Below are 9,059 nucleotides of genomic sequence, written 5' to 3'. Positions count from 1 at the left end.
AGCAATGATCACAATGGTAAAGATGTTCAAATTGGGAACATAAAGGTTGGGAGATTGGGTAGCAATAGATACAGTGCAATTTTAAGGCAAAAAGTGAAAAACTATGAAGATGGAATTAGATACCTTTTAGTATTGATTTTGAATGATGTAAAAGTTGGACAGCTTTTCAATTCAGTAGGGAGTGAGTTCCATAAACTGGGTACCTTTATTTGCATAGAGTGTTTACACAGATTAAGTTTAACTCTGGGGATATCAAAGAGATATTTATTTTTTGTGTGGTGATAATGGGTCCTATTACATCTGTCCAGGAAGAGTTTCAGAGCAGGATTTGCATTTAAGAACAGGGTTTTGTAAATGTAGTTGACACAAGAGAATTTATGGAGTGAGATTATGTTTAGCATGTTTAGGGAGTTAAACAAGGGGGCTGTGTGTTGTCTGAAAGCAGAATTTGATATTATTCTGATAGCAGATTTTTGCTGGGTGATGATGGACTTGAGGTGGTTTGCAGTGGTTGAACCCCATGCACAGATACCATAGTTGAGATAGGGATAGATTAGTGCATAATATAGAGAGATGAGAGCAGAGTTAGGTACATAATATCTGATTTTGGAGAGTATACCAACTGTTTTAGAGACTTTCTTTGTTATGTGTTGTATGTGGGTACTGAAGTTGAGTCTCTTGTCTAGGAATAGGCCAAGAAACTTTCCATCATTTTTATTGCTAATGTTTACATTGTCTTTCTGAAGCTGAATTGCATGTGTAGATTTGCTTCCAAATAATATGTAGTAGGTCTTTTCTATATTAAGTGTTAGTTTGTTGGTTGACATCCATAAGTGGACTTTTTTTAGTTCATTATTAACAACATCATTTAGTGTATGTGGGTTGGGGTTGGAGTTGATGAGGGTAGCATCATCAGCAAACAAAATAGGTTTCAGAATGTTAGACATATTAGGCAGACCATTGATGTATATAAGAAAAGGAAGAGACCCCAAGATGCTGCCCTGTGGCACTCCAACGGTTATTGGTAGAATGGGAGAGGTTATATTATTGATGGCTACACATTGGTGTCTATCACTAACTTCAAATCGACTTCATAGGACAATAGTTTTGTTATATATACTCGCTATTCGTTGACATGCGTTCGCTACTTAAACTACCATGTACTGTACTTATGTAAAATCTCCCATGTCTCTTCGCTCATCTCACCGAACCCTACAGGCTCTGTGATATATTGTTTAATTAAGTTGACCAGACCACACACTAGAAGTTAAAGGGACGACGACGTTTCGGTCCGTCCTGGACCATTCTCAAGTCGATTGTGAATGGTCCAGGACGGACCGAAACGTCGTCGTCCCTTCAACTTCTAGTGTGTGGTCTGGTCAACATACTTCAGCCACGTTATTGTGACTCATCGCCTTGTTTAATTAATTGAGATTCACAAATAAAGCTTATAATTGTATATGTTATCAAAAAGGCAGAGCTTAGTTTAGTTCATTTATTATGCACCCCATACCCATCCTATGGGCGATAGTGGAGTGTTACAGAGGCACATAATGGGCTCAGGGACTGAGCCCCACAATTCATATAGCCAAGCAAGTTATAATCTTGATAAGCTAGTTACAAAAGTCAATGCACATTGTCACATCAACAATGGGCCCGAGACCGACCACAAGTACAGTTTATAATTTAAGCAACTGACATATATGGAGGGCTAGTGTCACAATTGATATGTTTATCCTACACATAACCCCCTCTCCCCCATCAAATGGGCAGCGGTGGATAGGTTACAATCAAGTCGTTTTTTGCGTTTTATTCATCTTTAGATCTTATTGGATGAGGAAAGATATTCATATTTTAAAGAAGGCTTCTTGGCTGATGCTCTCCACTGATGGAAAATATACAACCTTTTGAAAATCAATGTTAGTTTGATCTAGATATTGTAATTAACGAAAGTATTTGTCATCAGAAAGGTAGAAATATAGGCCACATTTAAAATCCTTTGTCATAAATATAACTGAAGTGAAAACGAAGATATATGCGTTTTGATAGTTACTTGATGGCTAGCTCTGAGAGTGTGAAGCCCTGCACACCAGCCAATAAGTTGTATAATTAGTTTCCATATATTTTAATTAATCTTAAAAATCTATATGTCAGAAGAAAGGAAGATGTAGCCGTTAATGTGACAACATTTAAAAATATATATCTCTTAAGTTAAATAAATAATACTACCTTATCGCCTGTGTCCGGACACATGAAAACTACATAGGTATCAGTATCCAGCCAGGCGGGGATCACAGGCTGCACAATACTGATAAATTATATAATGCACTACTTGTGGTCGATCTCGAACCCATTTATGATGTGACGACTTATAGTGAATTTTGTAACTAGCTCATCAAGATTGTAACTTGCTTAGCTAAATGAATATTGGGGTTCGGTCCATTCATTTTCTTTCTTTATTATGCACCCCATAATACCCATCCCGTGGGCGGTGGTGTAAAGGTTTACAGAGGCACATAATCGGTTCAGGAACTGAACCCTCTAGTTCGTTCAGCGAAGCAAATAACAATCTTTTGACGCTAGTTACAAAATTATTAATGTACACATACTTATGCATACATGTACATATACATATATACATACACATGCATATTTAATCACCCACACAAATACACACATCAGTAATCTTTTGTATCACAAGTGATTCAACAAGAGGCTCACAACAGTCACTATACAAGGCACTTTACATCTATGAAGAGTCGCACAGTTACTAGTCTTGCTCCACACCCACCCAACTGGGCGGCAGCTTTACAGTCATGTGCTCCACACCCACCCAACTGGGCGGCAGCTTTACAGTCATGTGCTCCACACCCACCCAACTGGGCGGCAGCTTTACAGTCATTTGCTCCACACCCACCCAACTGGGCGGCAGCTTTACAGTCATGTGCTCCACACCCACCCAACTAGGCGGCAGCTTTACAGTTACCTGGTGTTATTCTTCACCTATATCTTTTTCTGGTTAATCCCTATTTACATTATGCAGTTCAGGTTTCGTCGCCATACTATAGTTTTTAGTTTAGTTAATTTATCACATAATGGGTTCAGGGACTGAACACACAATTTATTTATCTAAGCAAGTTACAATCTTGAGGAGCTAGCCACAAAATTCATAATACATCGTCACATCAACAACATGGGTTCGAGATCGACCACAAGTACAGTTTCTAAATTAAGCAAATGCCATATGTGGAGAGCTAGTGTCACAAATGATATGTTTGTCCTGCACATTTCCACAGTAGTTTGCTTGGGTTCTTTTAATTATCTTAGATATCATTGAAGAGAACCTCCTAGGTACTATACTGTATATATGCTGGTAAGAAGTATAATTATCCTGAGAAATCGTGTAAATTATGTTGTACGAGTGCTTCCAGTTAAGTAACATAGTTCATTTGTGTGCGCGTGCTTGAAGAGGAAATGTTATCCCCCCCCCCCCCCATTGTAAATATTTGTGGGTTTCAGACCATACGGCCGCGGCTTACCCTCGCCGCGGTCGAGGGTAAGAACACCGGATGTATACCCAGCATTACAAGTAAACATTAGCAATAACAATTATGGAAAGTTCCTTCACCTATACATAGAGAAGAGACTGAACTTCAGCACCCACATACAACACACAAGGGGGGTGCTCTGAGAGAGAGAGAGAGAGAGAGAGTAAAAATGTCCACAGAGGTCTGATTAAGTCCTTTTGGGGACCTTAATCATTAGGACGTCCAATGATTAACGCAAAGTGAGGCGTATTCAGATGGTATATTGACAACATTCAGCATATCTCATACTGACCTAGTAGTACTTGGTGCACAAATACCTTTTCCAAAGGGATCACAAAACATAATTAAACACAACTGTACCGCACAGTGTTATATATTTATTTCAGTTTGAACAATTTTTAACATTAAAGGATAAATCCTTTAATTGGTTGAAATTGGTTTTAATATTCGAAATCAAATTTGTTGATGTCAAATAATATAAGGTTCAAATTTATTAAGATACATACTTTAAAAACTATTTCTATTTGAAATTTAAATAACATAAAAAGAGTACAGAATATAACAAATACCAACTATATAAAAGACCTGACACTTGCAGCACTTAATTATGCTATTGTAACACATTGAAAGTAATAACATTATTTGATTCAGCAAAGCATTTGGTAAAGTTATAATAATAATAATAATAATAATAATAATAATAATAATGTATTAATTATTTTAAATTATAATTCACAACTTGCTAGCGCACAAGAAACAAATCCACGAATCATCATTACATTCTGTAACACCTACACATGATCCATGGTGCCAAATATTGCAACGGTCACAGCATACCATCAGCTTCAAATCATTTGGCTTTCTGCAAATGCAGTACACTTCCATCGAGCATGACCGGATGATTCGTTTTCTTCTCAGTGTCTAAGCTGCAGGGAATGAGGTGAGATACTTTCCTTTGAAGTTCTCTTGTAGATGTTGTCTCATATTCTGCACATCATACGAGGTTCACCGGATCTACACCACTTGCAAGTGATGCATCAAACGCCGCAGCATATACCCCACTCATACTTGAGTCCCTGTGTCTGCTGACATTCATTACATTTCATATCAGCTTATCATCCAAGACATTTTCAAGAGGAAACTAGATTTATTCCTCCAAGGAGTGCCGGACCAACCGGGCTGTGGTGGGTATGTGGGCCTGCGGGCCGCTCCAAGCAACAGCCTGGTGGACCAAACTCTCACAAGTCAAGCCTGGCCTCGGGCCGGGCTTGGGGAGTAGAAGAACTCCCAGAACCCCATCAACCAGGTATCAACCAGGTATCCTGGCAATTAGCAAGAGCATACAAGATAACTTGAGTAGATTTGGATGGTAATTTATGCCTGGTGTCGTATATGTTAATTTGTCCAGTTACTCCAATGTTGGAAACGTTGATGGTTGGTGACCCAGTGACAACCATCAACTTGGATAATTTGAATAAATTCACCAATTGTAACTGGCCAGGAGAGGTCCCGCTACAACGCTGGGTCATGAAGGCCTTCTACGCTTGGCACAGTTTGTTTGATGAGGTCACATGCAGATTTTATATGAAGGTCAGAGAGCTGTACATTTGTTCCAATGTTCATTATCTCGTCATCTGTTAAATAATTTAACATTGTCGAATGTGAAGCACTGTTATCACTCTCCTTATTGTTGCATTGGTGTGAGGAGTGGCAGTGATTGGTGCAGTTTATTTTTTCTTTAAATAGGGACATATATTTGTACTGCAGATACCAGTACAGTTGCACCGTTTCTTTATATATTTTATACTTGGGTTAGCAAGGCGAGACGCTTCTCTTAACGTGATACTGTTGGTATCAAATAGAAATAGTTTTTAAAGTATGTATCTTAATAAATTTGAACCTTATATTATTTAACATCAACAAATTAGATTTCGAATGTTAAAACCAATTTCAACCAATTAAAGGATTTATCCTTTAATGTTAAAAATTGTTCAAACTGAAATAAATATATAACACTGTACGGTACAGTTGTGTTTGCCTGCCACAGCCTGCCACAGCCTTGAGAGCACGGAGCCTCTCTCTACATTGGCGACCCAGTCTGGCTAAAACATTGCGGTACAGTAGAACCTCAAGACCAAGGTATTTGTATCTGGTAACATAGTCGAGCAGAGAGCCATCATCCAACTGCATTTTGCGAACGGCCCCACCTCGTCTGGGTGGGTGTCGGTTCAAGATCTTTGTTTTCTCTACTGAGATGACTAATCATAGTTCCTGACATGTGTACAATACAGAGTTCAGAACATTTTGGGTGTTGGTATACCCATTGGTGTGGATCAGTATATCATCCACATAGCTAATGATGTGTTCACTGGACCTTCTAGTTACTAAGTTTAAAAGTGCATTGATTAACACATTGAACAGAGTACGACTGAGGACACCTCCCTGTGGAGTGCCAAGTTCAAAATTACTCGTTACACGCCTATGCCCTTGGAACAGTACAGATGACTTCCTGTTGGATAGATAGCCTCTTATCCACCGTAGAAGCCATCCTCCTACATTCATTTTAGCAAGTTCTCTCAGAATGACGTGTGGGTTAGCAATGTCAAAGGCTGACTTAAAATCTAGGAAAGTGGTATATGACCTATCAGTATGCAGGGTGAGGAATGTGGTAATACAGTGATGTACACTTTTTCCATGCGTAAAGCCATATATCTGGGGAGACAACATATTATTAATTTTGTAAAGGAGACGGTTGAGAACCATCTTCTCAAGACACTTATAGAGACAACTAGTGAGGGAGACTGGGCATAAAGCACTCGGCTGGTGAGGTTTAGGAATGGGAATAATAACACTGTTGGTCTATGACTTAGGAAGCTCCCCAGTAACATAGCTCATATTATACAATTGAAGCAAGGGATTCCCTGGAACTAACAGAAGCATATGCAGTATGCCGTAAGTAACTCCATCCTCCCCGGGCGATGTAGCTTTGCCTTTATGTAGAGCAGAATCTAGTTCGTATTCAGTAAAAAGCATGTCACAGTCATCCTCTTGATGAAGCATAAAGTCAAGGAGCCTTGCCCTATCAGTATATCTATTATTTAATTCATTCTGTGAGGGTAGAGGAAGACTGTCAAAGCTGGAAGTCGTGGCCCAAGCATCAACAAGCTCATTTGCTCTGTGCAGAGGATTAGGGTACGAGATCTCTGCAGCATTTTTCCCTTTGATCTTGTTGATATCCTTCCATGCCTGACTTAGTGGCGTGTGAGAATTGAGACCACGGACAAAAGTTTCCCAGTCTGTCTGCCTCAGCTCCACCATACGTTCCCTGGCCTTAGCCAGAGCCGCTTGAAAGAGCCGAAGCATTTCAGCAGTGCGGGTCCTTCTACAAGCTAGTCCAATTATTCTGGCAGTGCGTTTTAGTGCATGCAATTTAGAATCATTATAATAAGCATAAGTGCTATGACCAGTGTAATTTGGGTTACCTGGCCTGGACGATGGATCAAGTGTTTCTATAAACTGGTCGATAGTATCTGTGAGCTCATTGTTAAAATCTTCAACTGATGAAGGCTCAGATGAACTGCACCAATCTGACACATGAGCAACAAGATTGTCTCGTTGATCGATGGGCAGAGCCAGCCTCTTCCGCTTGAACACTCCACCAGGGAGGATATAGAGCTGCTAATGCTTATAGTGGCTAATATGGCCAGATGATCAGACGCCATATCTGGCACTATTGACGAGGCGCACACGGCGTGGGAGACGTTGAAACCGAGACATAGATCAAGAATACCTCCGTAGATATTCGTCGGTTCAAGGTCACCCACAATCTGTGCATCATCGTGGCTACCTAATAGTGACAACAGTTGGTTGCCGTTACGATTACTGAACTGCGAATTACCAATATTCCTATGCCTAGCGTTATAATCACCTATAATGATGGTAGGCACAGTCTGAATGCAGATAGAAAAGTCAGCATAATTAAAGTTACAAGGAGTTGATTATTTAGTACATAGTTGTTTTTCTTTTTAATTGGATGATGGAGGAGGAGTCTTTAACGTGATTGGAAATACATACACACATACATACATACATACATACATACATACATACATACATACATACATACATAATGAGTACGTCAGGGTGAGAAGAGAAGCAGAGAAAAATTTTGAAAATGATATAGCAAACAAAGCCAAGACCGAACCAAAGCTACTCCACAGTCACATCAGAAGGAAAACAACAGTGAAAGAACAGGTATTGAAACTTAGAACAGGCGAGGACAGGTATACAGAGAATGACAGAGAGGTGTGTGAGGAACTTAACAAGAGGTTCCAGGAGGTCTTCACAATAGAACAGGGTGAGGTCACTGTGCTAGGAGAAAGGGAGGTAAACCAGGCGGCCTTGGAGGAGTTCGAAATTACGAGAGAGGAGGTCAAGAGACACCTGCTGGATCTGGATGTTAGAAAGGCTGTTGGTCCAGATGGGATCTCACCATGGGTACTGAAAGAGTGTGCAGAGGCACTTTGCCTGCCACTCTCCATAGTGTATAGTAAGTCACTAGAGACGGGAGACCTACCAGAAATATGGAAGACGGCGAATGTGGTCCCAATATACAAAAAGGGCGACAGACAAGAGGCACTGAACTACAGACCAGTGTCCTTGACTTGTATACCATGCAAGGTGATGGAGAAGATCGTGAGAAAAAACCTGGTAACACATCTGGAGAGAAGGGACTTCGTGACAAATCGCCAACATGGATTCAGGGAGGGTAAATCTTGCCTTACAGGCTTGATAGAATTCTACGATCAGGTGACACAGATTAAGCAAGAAAGAGAGGGCTGGGCGGACTGCATTTTCTTGGATTGTCGGAAAGCCTTTGACACAGTACCGCATAAGAGGCTGGTACATAAGCTGGAGAGACAGGCAGGTGTAGCTGGTAAGGTGCTCCAGTGGATAAGGGAGTATCTAAGCAATAGGAAGCAGAGAGTTACGGTGAGGGGTGAGACCTCCGATTGGCGTGAAGTCACCAGTGGAGTCCCACAGGGCTCTGTACTCGGTCCTATCTTGTTTCTGATATATGTAAATGATCTCCCGGAGGGTATCGATTCATTTCTCTCAATGTTTGCGGACGATGCTAAAATTATGAGAAGGATTAAAACAGAAGAGGACTGTTTGAGGCTTCAAGAAGACCTAGACAAGCTGAAGGAATGGTCGAACAAATGGTTGTTAGAGTTTAACCCAACCAAATGTAATGTAATGAAGATAGGTGTAGGGAGCAGGAGGCCAGATACAAGGTATCATCTGGGAGAGGAAATTCTTCAGGAGTCAGAGAAGGAAAAAGACTTGGGGGTTGATATCACGCCAGACCTGTCTCCTGCAGCACATATCAAGCGGATAACATCAGCGGCATATGCCAGGCTGGCCAACATACGAACGGCATTCAGAAACTTGTGTAAAGAATCATTCAGAACTTTGTATACCACATATGTCAGGCCAATCCTGGAGTATGCA

Source organism: Procambarus clarkii, chromosome 81, assembly GCF_040958095.1.
Source record: "Procambarus clarkii isolate CNS0578487 chromosome 81, FALCON_Pclarkii_2.0, whole genome shotgun sequence".
NCBI lineage: Eukaryota > Metazoa > Arthropoda > Malacostraca > Decapoda > Cambaridae > Procambarus > Procambarus clarkii.
Note: the sequence above shows the minus strand (reverse complement) of the source record.